This window comes from Antennarius striatus, chromosome 14 (genome assembly GCF_040054535.1).
Source record: "Antennarius striatus isolate MH-2024 chromosome 14, ASM4005453v1, whole genome shotgun sequence".
Classification (NCBI taxonomy): Eukaryota; Metazoa; Chordata; class Actinopteri; order Lophiiformes; family Antennariidae; genus Antennarius; species Antennarius striatus.
Genome location: NC_090789.1, coordinates 14336937 through 14348809, shown reverse-complemented (window position 1 = coordinate 14348809; position 11873 = coordinate 14336937).

The window sequence follows — 11873 nt, the reverse complement described above, 5'->3', positions numbered from 1 at the left end:
AATATCACTTTTCAGTTTTCCTGTCAAAACTAAAACAATGCGGACTACTATATTTAGGTTTAAGACATGTGAGGTTTCACTAAAAACAGATTGCGAATCCAATTTTGCAATATGACCTCATTCTACCAATTAAACCAACATTAAAGCACAACAGTGTTCAGCACCGGAATGCTGACACCTTATAGGTTTCCTGTAGGTTCACCAGCACATTTGAATTCCTATGAGCCCACCCTGGTAGTGTACTGCAGCAATAAGGTCCTCGGGTAGAACTTGGACCAGAGACGAATATCAATTAGACAAAACCACAGAAATGACAGCAGACAGAGAAGATTTGAAGTTAACGAGTGGAAATAAAAATGACTAATCCCAGTATAAACACCATGAGGTTATATGACCACTTTTTGTCTCTAAACTTCAGGTTACCATGCCAAAATGACATGGGTGTACACCCACCCATTTCATAAGTCAGTGTGAAGCCCAATTTGGTGCTTATGGGCCACGATATGTTTTTAGCAGCAGTTGAATGTAACCACTAGAACTTTACAAGGGAGTACTTTTCTCGAACTGCCTTTGCAAGAAATGCAATTTTCTCTATAAAGGGTATAGTTAGGTGGCTGTGAGACATTTCATGGGAAGGGGGGATGACAGGGTGGAGTCAAGGTCAAATTATAACCACTTTTGTAATTTGTGACTAAAAACACACTGTAATATGTTACTAAGCAAAACATAAAATATGAGCACTTCAGCAGAATGACACTGTTCAGAAGAGTCATTGTGACTTCAGCACTACAACACGTCATTCAATACTGGACAACACTCTAAATGTGAAAAAGAATAAATGTCTGTTTGTTACAGCAGTAAACAGATACCAGAGAAAATAAAAGAACAGAATATCATTCTTTGTCATTTGACTTCATCTGACAAATTTACATCCAATATTTCCTCAATTTTTTAGTTGGATGTGTTTTCTCCTCTTGAGGGAATATTAACTCTTTAAGCTGCTAAGTGCTTTATTATCTTCGCCCACTAGACGCCAACTTTGCTGTCTGGTGCTAGGAACGTAGAGCACAGCGGTTTTTAATGGAATCAGTTGATTTCTGCTTCCAAAAGCAACACAATGAGAGAAGTAACAGCGATACAGTAATATTGTGGTCCTGAAAATCAAAATAAAGAGCTTTAAGACTCTAAAACAATATGCACACGGCTGGAACAAACAGCATGTTTTGGGGGGCTTTAGGGAGACTCATTTATGCTTTGAATAATGACGTATACAGACATAGAACAATGCTTATGTCTGTAGTCTACTTTCACATGTAGCTTTGTTGGAACATTTCCAGAGAGTTTTACTGATACTGATGCAATGGACAAAAAGAAGTGGTACCACCAGACATGGATGGCGGCAGTGATGCCACGACTCATTCAAGGAACGACAAATGTATGTAATAAATGAAAAAGAAAAATATAACACTGTCACAATGCATTGAATTTCCTCACAGACCACCACCAAGTACATCATTACCGCCACCTCTGCTACTTTTAATGTACCAAGTGCATAACCAAAACCTTCCCCGACTTTGTTGTTGTCAAAACGGTCAGCTCTTCAATGCCCTCTTGTGGAAGCATCAATGACAAAAATAAAGAATCATGGGCGTATAAGGGTGCTAATCCCTACACCATTTGTGAGAATAGTGTTCCCATAGCAATATTTGTTTCTTTGATCATGGCATCCCAATAGAATCGTGCTTCAGCGTGGATTTGCTGCTAAAATAGATAAGGTATGGAGGGAGGCAGGTGATTATATAAAGAGCATTAGATTATCTGATGTTCCTGTAAATTAAAGAATAAATATATTCATATTCACAGAGATAGAGGAAAAATTTGCATCCCGACACCCACTCTTTCCCACATTAAAAATGTGATTTAGTCAGTCATTACTACTAGCTTCGGGTAATACGAGAATTGCGAAGCTGAAAAATACAGTTTCATAAGTAGAGAAGTGCTCAGTACCTGGAAACACAGGAAAATGCTATTAAAGACTGCATGAACTGTATGACATATCTGCATAACTAGCAACAGAGGAGCCAGGAGCACAAGCAACTCTCATTCCTTTTCTTTATGAAACGTGTCATTGCATACAACTGCTGCTCATCAAAGTAATTGTTGGGAAAAAGGAGTAACACTCAGACGAGATGAGAATTGTTAAAACCCATCTTCAGCCCTCTCGATTATCTACAGTCTCAGTCTAGAAGTGGACACATTTATTTTTCATGATGTTTTGAAAGTGAAAAGTGCATCACAATGCAATAAGTCAGAGCAGGCAAGCACCACCGTGTGTGCGTGTGTGCGTGTGTGTGTGTGTGTGTGTGTTGAGAACGGCGTGTGATTGCTTTATTTCTATAACCTACCTGCTCCTCTGCTGTGTGTTCTCATATTCAGATGACTGAACAGGTCGATTGCCAATGACTCCCAAACCAACTAATACCATATATTACCATACATTACCATTGCCAAAATTGCAAATACACCAGCTGAAAAGGACCAGGGATGGATGATACTGCTTCAGTGCTTTCTCTGTTTTTCATTTCACATATTTCATTGTGATTGATTAACTTTGTGAAAGAGCTTTGTATGAACTTAGAGTTCACAGATGGAACAGCGCCTGGGTTTTTCTTAACCATTATCTGCCATGACCTCCTTCAGCTACAGACATTGCATTGCATTCATTTTTCCTTACTATTATCAGTTTCTACAGTCAGTAGACCTGTAGACAGTCAGACCTGCGTTAGCGGATTAAGTGGGTTGGAAGATAAATGAATGAATGAATTACAGCAGCAATTTTCATTAGTTTACTTTTAATGCAATTGATTTGGTCCACTTGAAATGAAAAAGACAAAAATCTTGTTATCCATGAGATATGCAGTATGTCATATGTGAGGGTCTTGCTTTGGCCATGGGAAGAGTGCTGCTTTGGTCTAGGTGCGGTCCAGTTGTGGCCTGGCTTAGGGTCCTGTTCTGGAAGAAAAGACACATATACACCTTTCAGACATCACAATTTGTTCACATTAAAATATTCACATTTATCACAAGCTGTTGTTTTTGATATAGTCTAATTCCTGTAACACTTTGTCTGTAAAATATCTAATTACAGTGGTACCTCTACTTACAAACGTCTCTACATACGAAATTTTCTACTTATGAAATGCCTCAATAGGAAAATATTGCCTCTAGTTAAGAAACAAATTTCAAGTTACGAAAGGTAAAAAATTAAAATACAGTATGGGCTGATACTCGCAGCTCCCAAAGGTTCCTGAACGCACCATTATTATAGCTGCTCTGCCATTGGCTATTACCTAGAATCTTCCTGGCATCCCATTGGCTAAGAGGGACCTCTTTGTGTAGCTAGATAGGTGTCTATGCAGCAATCTCGTCATTCCCCCCTCGACCCACGAAGTGTTCTGATAGTTTTATGCAAATATATTAACTTTTTGAGTATTTACTATGGACCCAAAGAAAGTGATGGAGACAAGATTAAAAGAAAAGTAGGAAGTTTAAGGAGTTTATGTCATCGCGTAGGTGGTTGGAGAAGTTCAAAAGGAGGACTGGCATTCACTCTGTTGTTCGGCACGATGAGGCAAAAGCGCACAAACCAAAGAGGGCAAAAAACAATAAGGGCAGCAGTTAAAAAGATAAATGACACATCATTATTATTCTTTACTCTATTTTTTGTTTTTTACGTTATGCACAACTCTCATTTATTGCGTAATAATCTAATTGTAACATGTATTTGTTACATGTTTTGATGCAATTTTTTGCTTCATAAAACATTTTTGTCTGAATTCTGGGGGGCTTGGAACGGATTAGGGCATTTGCATGGAAAACACATTTCTACTTATGAAATTTTCTACTTACGAAATTTCTTCCAGAACCAATTAATTTCTTAAGTAGAGGTACCACTGTACTATTTTTTAATAGCATTTCTACTACCCATAAATTATCTTGTAGTAACAGCATTAAATAATTAATATCCATAATAAAAAAGGGGCCTGTATACAACATACAGTATATATGTGCATGTCTAACCTTGTAAGGAGAGCGTAAAGAGAATTTCCCGTCTTCGGGATTATTAAAGGATGATTATTATTATTCTTTTTTAATCACTCAAAATAACATATACCTCCTACACTCATGTTGGAGGCTAAAGAAATATAATTTTTTTAAATTTACATATATTCTTCAAATGGTATCTTGAGCACTACAGGATTGCATTTCCAGTGAGATATGTCTCACAGTTTTTTGGCACAATTATGCCGAAGTCCATATCTTTACCTGCTGGGTAAGTTTATTGTGTACATTTAAGGCATTGATTTGGAGGAGTCTCGTCCTTATCCTTGTCCCTGGGCTTTGGCTGCTGTAGGAGGGCCCTTCCCTCATCAGATAGAATAACAGGAACAGTCAAAATGTCAATATTAAAACATGTAGAAGTGGTCTATTTATCTTCCATTGTTTTGCTGCATAACAGTCTTTCAGTGATTTTTAGGTCATCCTCTATTTCACTTAGTTTAGTTAAATTTGCCATACAAGGTGGTTTTGTTGTTTTAATACTTCAAGTTTTCTCAGTTCTCTTTTCACAATTAAACAGAGAGAAGATTTAACAGTTGGGAAAATGTCCGAAGCTTAAATTATTTTACTTTAAATTTTGGTTTCTGTTTTAGATTCATTTGTTATTTGAAGACAGGTTTTTCTTGTTGTATGACTGCATGGAAAAAGAAAAGAATTTTGCAACAGCTCCATCATAAATGTGCTTATTTACACCTTATATTTTATCCCATGAAGTTCTGAACATGAGCCGCACATTTTTCTCCACTGTCATACAGAAAGTTAACATGTCATTTGTAAAAAAAAAAAAAATTAGTAATTTTTTTTTCCAAACTTAAACCAGGAGTTACTTTAAAGAGTATTTATAATCCTCTTTAATACCAATGAATCAATTTGTGAATTTGCTTTTACACACTCAAGGAGAGTTTTGAGAAAGACGTAAATATTTAGAAAACACTGATGTCTACAATCAATCTGTATATGGAAATGGAACACAACTAAGATCTGAAAGAATCAGCTGTACTTAGAAAAACTAAAAGCCACAGCCTCTGTTTGGACTAGAGAGGTTTATTGACCCTTCATTTTGCACTTATCATCAATCTCTTAAGGAACAGAGAGCTTTTGACATGGAGACTGCTGCAAACCTTAAAGGACACATAAAAGACTGTTTCCCTGCTTCGAATGTGACACCTGCCTTTTCAGACAGCCGTTGTAAAGAAGAGACCCTTTTTCATCTATATTATGGATCCGTTTGTTGTTCTTTCCCAGACATCCATTCACCATAAAAGATGGCTGGATGGCTTCAGCCTTACAGGTCTACACACGTCTGCAGTGTATGCATGTCTGTTGGAGGCAGATAATCACGTGGTTGTTGCTGAAAATAATCTTTGACGTCTGACTTCGGTGTGGTCCATAGTGCTGGTGACAGCAACATTAGTGCCCACATACTGGCTCCAGGGTGGGAAGCTAAACAAAGAACTATTCAGTCATTTGGTCTTTTGTGTGGAGTTTCAGAGAAATGTGTGTGTCCCCAGTCATCTTACCTTTGTACATTTGTTCAGTAAAAAGTCAATTTCCTCAAAAAAAGATAAATCCTGTCAAGATCGAGGAAGGATAAGGTAAAAACAAGAACCAATGAGGTCACAGACTGCAACATCCTGCGACAACCCTGAATTCAAAATTTTACTCTCACCTACACGCAAGACCATAGATCAAAGCTATTTCTTTGATCTATAGTCTTGCTCACAAAGGCCTTCTCCCTCGTCTTTCTGTCTTATCCAGTTCCTGAGTGTACAAAAGTTCAAATTTGACCTTGACATAGTTTTCTCGAGGTCAAGGTCATCATCTCATTTTCATCTCCTTTGCTACCCGAATAATGTGTTTTTTGTTTAATCTTTCTATCTGCAATAGTTGCAAAGACATGTGGTGGACTAACTAACGGATGGACGAACACACGAACACTGTCAATTACAATACATCACCGCTTTGACGCAGGATGCAATGAAAAAAAACAGCAAAATTCCTACAACTCTCATGGTGCACTACTGTCATGGGTTTTTGATTCTATAGACAGCCTACAAGCTTTTAATGCAGCATAATAACCCTTTGTACAAGAAGGTCAAATGGAGTTCCTTATGTTCAGTTACATTAATCAACATATGGGAGAGTCAGATACTCAAAGAACGACTGATGGACGTATTGAGAGGAACTAGCTACCATGTTCAAATATCACAGTGCTTGCATTCTTATATACCGTGTGTTGCTGACCAGGCACATAGATGGAAGGAGAATATTTTTACAGGCCTATCTACAATTTTTTCATCCCATGCTTTATAAATTGGACACCTTGGCTTGCTTAGTACAGAATCTTACAAAGCTGAATGTTCCATGTTGATATCTATCAAGGAGACAGTCCTTGACAGATATCCCTGCAGTCATGTTCCAGTACCAGTATTTACAAGAACACTAGCAGTATTAGCTTTATTTACACAGAATGTTTTATGTCTGTTTGTTCATCCTTCATCTTCCAACCCGCTGAATCCGCTAACGCAGGTCGCAGGGTAGCCAGTGCCTATCCTGGCAGTCTCAGGGCGTGAGGCGGGGACACTCCGGGCACGACGCCAGTGTACCGTGGAGCCACATAGAAACAAACAATCATTCACACACACACACTCACTCCTATGGTCAATTTGGGACCGGCCAGTCAACCTGAAACGCATGCTTTTGGAGGTGGGAGGAAGCCGGAGAACCCGGAGAGAACCCACGCAGACACAGGGAGAGCATGCGAACTCCGCACAGAGCGGTACTCGACCCGGGTCCGCCGTGTTGTGAGGCAGCAGCGCTAACCACTGCACCACCGTGCCGCCCTATGTCTGTTTGTGTCCATGGAAAATGATCATGTTAAAAACACATACAGTTCTGAACACGCCCTCTCTTTATACCATAAATTCCAGACTATTAAGTGCATCTGTATAAAAGCCACACCAAACAAAATTTTTTTAAAAAAGAAAAAAAGCTTTGTACATACAGTATATATGCCGCACCTGTCTATAAGCCACAGGTGTGAAAGTGTTGTAATGAGATATTTACACAGAAAGATTTTTTATTTTATTTTATTTTTTAAATTGCAGCTTTTTTCTGAACAGTACCTGTAACACGGTTGTAAACCAAAACTGCTGTCTCCAACATATCACCATCAATTCATTGATCCCAAGCTTACCTACAGCAGCTCACTTTCCTACTTAAATAACCAGATAATTTCCCTTTAACTTAAAACCTGCATTACTTGTCTGTCTCGCTCTTGTGCTCCCTGCTAGAGTGCCCCTGGAAGCTGTTAGCCTGTAAAAATTAGCCACATCGTTGTTTAAGCGACAGGGTTAAAACCTTTTGAGAAAAGTAGCGGCTTATATGCTGGAATTTACAGTACATTTGTTTCAATCAAAAACACATTTGTACTGTACATTGAGACTGAGTCAAAGATGGAACAATTTAAGAATCAGTGTACAAATAGAAAAAAAATTCAAATGAAACATTGATGAAAGTTCATTCAAGAAGAATCTCATTTTCCATGTATGTATTTCTGTCATTCACCTCCCACATGTGTTCATCCTCCCTGCTGTCATTGTTTGGGGCTGTTGATTGAGATATCGATGGTTCACATCAGCTCCTAAAATCTGTCTAATGGCAGTGACATACCTGTACCTTCATCATTAGCCAATCATTTTTGTTATATTTTTGTACATATGATTTTCTCTGATCTTGTATCCATTTGTGATGTTGTTTTACTCACTCTTCCACCTTCAAATCACTGTCAAGTCAAACATTCACCAACTTAATTGTTTTGTGCGTCTTCAGTCTCAGCAGATTCATCAGCCACCACCACCATTATCTGGACTGTATAGGAGCTTTGTTTTGCTACTGCTGGACGCTAAACCCTTCTATTAAAATTTTTATGGACTCTAAGTGCCACAGACTTTCTGACAGACTAATTATCACATATTCACCTGTCTCTGTTGAATTCTAAGTTATACTAATTATTGTAAACGTCTGAAGTAACTTGAATAATTTATTAGTTTAAAAAAACAGAGACACATACTGAACCCAGTCATCTTAGGTCATTTATAAATTCACCATATTATAGTTTTGGACAAAAAGTGAATATCAAAAATTAAAACAACAAAATCCATTTTTTAAGTGATGCTTTCTGCTCAAGGATTAGCAATCCAGTAGTACCAGGTCAAGGCAGTACCGGTAATCAATATTTATAGAATTTTAAAACAACCATAGTTTGTATCTCATTTTCCGACATAGTCATGTCAACTCCAATATAGACACATGCTGTACAGCTCACTTGATAAATTCATCAGTTAAAGTGGTTACAGCCTAAAAATATGATTCAGTGAATCATTTATGGGTTAACAATCAAAGTTCTGCAGGCGGGAGGCAGTAAGGCGGAACTCAAAACCTCAGACAACTGCCTCGGTGAGCAGCTGACAGAAAAGAGAGGGAGCATGAAAAGAAAAGCATCATGGAAATGTGTGCTGCAGCCAGCCTGAAGAGTTATTTTACCACATTAATGTTTTTGTAATCTATGCTACTGACTAGTGTCTCATAATATTAGCCATTTAAGGGAGCTGTTTTTACAAACCATACTCAAATAAGACATCAAACTTTAGAGCTTTAATAATTTTAGTGGAAGTTTTTGTACAGATAAAACTGTATACAAAAATGAGCATACTATTAACTAGACTTTAAATCCTTAAGGTTCAGTGATTAAGGCTTCCTTCAAATATCTCCTTCAAAATACAAAACAGACACATGCCAGATTTCTGAACTTGGTGTAGGAGAAGGCAGACAAGGGTGAAGGCCATAGACTCCAGCAGGCAGAAGCTGAGAGGTGAACAGAAACCATATCACTAGGCTAATGTTTTCTTTAAACTCATTGATCTCTTGCTGGCCATGCTGCAAAAACAAGGCCTGGATGAGAAGGGGTCTGTAATCACACAGACTAAGCTTGCCAGTGGCAGACTGACCATCTCCGTGAAATCCAACATTCATGCATGCCAGGCTTGGCCCCAGTAAACTCAGCCACCAGAAAGCGGTGGTCAATTTGTTGTCATAAAATAATCACAGCCTGAACTAATGGCATGTAGTAGAACTACTGTATATTTTGTTTATGAGTGTCAAAATTGAAGATTTTTACGATGTCTCCAGTGATGAAATACGATTTACGACATTAATGAAGTACTCTATGAAGAAGGGACTACAACACACTGTAGCCCTCGAGAAGATCCATGCTAAGTTGGCTAGCCACATAGCGACGGTCGTCACTATGTGATTACCCTAGGCCATCATCCCGGCGTCTGTGACTAACTTATCTGTACCGGCTACTATTGTAAGTGGAATTGACTGAAAACAATCCATATTGTTCGTCACTAACTTGTATTATACATGACAGTCCTGTAATATGAGCCTTAAAATTGCTGCTATAAACATACATTTAAATCACACAAGTATTGCAATCTATAGTTAATTTCTCCTCCGTTCAAATACAAACCAGGTTCAACACAGTATTCGTTTTGATAACATATGGCCTGAATAGATTACTTCAGGCAGGAGTCAGGGAATGCATATGACTGGTGTAAGACAGTTCAATTAGCTGGGTGAGGGGAAAATGGAGAGCCTCTTCAAGAGTAAAAATCAACCAAAGAGGAGAACCTGCAGGATGAAGAGGAGGGAGAAGCATTGGAGGTTTGGATTGATTGGTGGATGGCAACAAAATTGCCGACGGAGCCTCTTTGTTGAGATAACAGAGTAGTATCAGTACCTTGGGTTGATTGGGAGGGGAATCACTATCTTTTCCTGAATGCTAGGGGGCATGCATGTGCACGTCTGATGGACACAACACATCACTACACACACTCACACATTTTTCTTTCCATACAATGACCCTTCACCACACCAATCCTGCAGTCTTGGGCTTCAAAGTCACTTACGGGTTGGTACCTCTATACGGTTAGTTAAGTAGGAACATGATCCATGTCCTGATCACAGAGGACAGGAGGTGAGGGGGTTGGTTGTTAGGGAAGAAGGAGAAGGAGCTACAAACGGGAAAAAAGGAGCTGAGGACTTCACATGGAAGTGACAGATACTAATAAGAGAAATCAAGAGGGAGAGGCAGACAACAGGAAGACAGAGGGAAGACGGTGCTGGTCCCTTCTTGAAGACGATACCGGCGCTGCTCAATCACAGTGAACTTCAAAGAGTCTTCATTAAAGCCTCGCTTGGAGACTGTATGCTCCCCTCCCTCCATCCACATCCTCCTCATCCAACTTTTCATCAGTCTGTCTCACTCACTCTCTCTTTCTTCCCTGCCTCCACTCATCCATTGGAAGGCAGCAAGTGAAAGAGGAGAAAAGAGAGGAGGAGACAGAAGGAAATAAAGGGAAGGAGATCAGCCATTCAAGCGACAGGAAGCTTCGACTGTTGAGTCAAGCTTCTTTTATTAGAATTTACCCTCTTCTGTTGTTGCTCAGCAATGTTGTCTTGCTCTTCTTCATCACAGCTTCAATGGTTCAGTCAATGGAGAATGAAAAGGTGTGCACAGGCTTGACTTGAGAATCAGAATAGAAATAGAAGCGACTGCTTCACAATGTTTGAAGCCCACCAAGCGTGGTGATGTGTCGCAACTTTTACTTATTTGCTGTCACATGAAAACAAACTGTTCCCAAAAAGTCAATCTTATAAGTTTTGAAATTTGTCAATTTATTTACCATAGAACTTCTACAAAGGAGTGTTGGTTTTTAGTAATGGTTTTTTGATTTGATATTACAGACAAAGCTATTTTGAAATAAGTATATGTATTAGGAACTGACATTGTATTATGAATGTATTAGGAAGTGGCATGTCCAGTCAGTGCCAATTAAAAATATCCATTGTATCGCGATAAGATTCTTAGCTGATTATTAGCAAGATAAACATATTGTCTGTCCTGCTGAGAAAACACTCTCCTGTCTACAGATAGTGAATTAAAAAAAAGCAAAAATGACTTTTTTCATTGTTCAAGCAGGCGTGGGCTTCTGTCAGGTACCTGAAACAAAATAAATATGTTTACATGTAGACTAAGATCTTTTCTGTCACAAATAATCAAAATGCATCAGTAGCTGGGATGAGAGAAACACAGGTGTATAGAAAATCTGATAAGAGGCTGACAGATGAATTGCCAGGAGCCAGTTTTTGCATCACTATTTGTGTATTTGCTATGGAAGACATCAAAGCTGCTGACATGTAATATAATGTATCACGCTGGTTCAGGTTAGACTTTTGATGAAAAGGTCAAATCTACTTAGAGATACAAGCAGCGTCAGTAACCTCTTAGTTTAAGATCTAGGCATGCTAACATCTGCTAATTTGCATTAGGTTAATCAGAATGTCATTAGCTTTGTACTGTATATATGGAGCGATAAACCACAGGTGAAAATGTAGGCCCGATGACAACACAAAGGGATCAGTTCTTGTATTGTAAAACTTTATGGCTTTACCAGGTTTCTTGGCAATCCATCCAGTAGATGTCAAAGTATTTAACTTTTATGATGGTGCTAAAGGCAGATTTAAGATTGCAGTAAAATAGTGAAACCCATACTATCGGCGCCTAATACTCATTTTAAAAAAGGGAGGGTTAAATGTGTTTTCCTTTTCAGGGGCGAAAATAAGAAGTAGCTTTGAGCCATGGCGAATTCGGAATGAATCCACTTCTGTGGGCAGCTTCCACCTTGAGC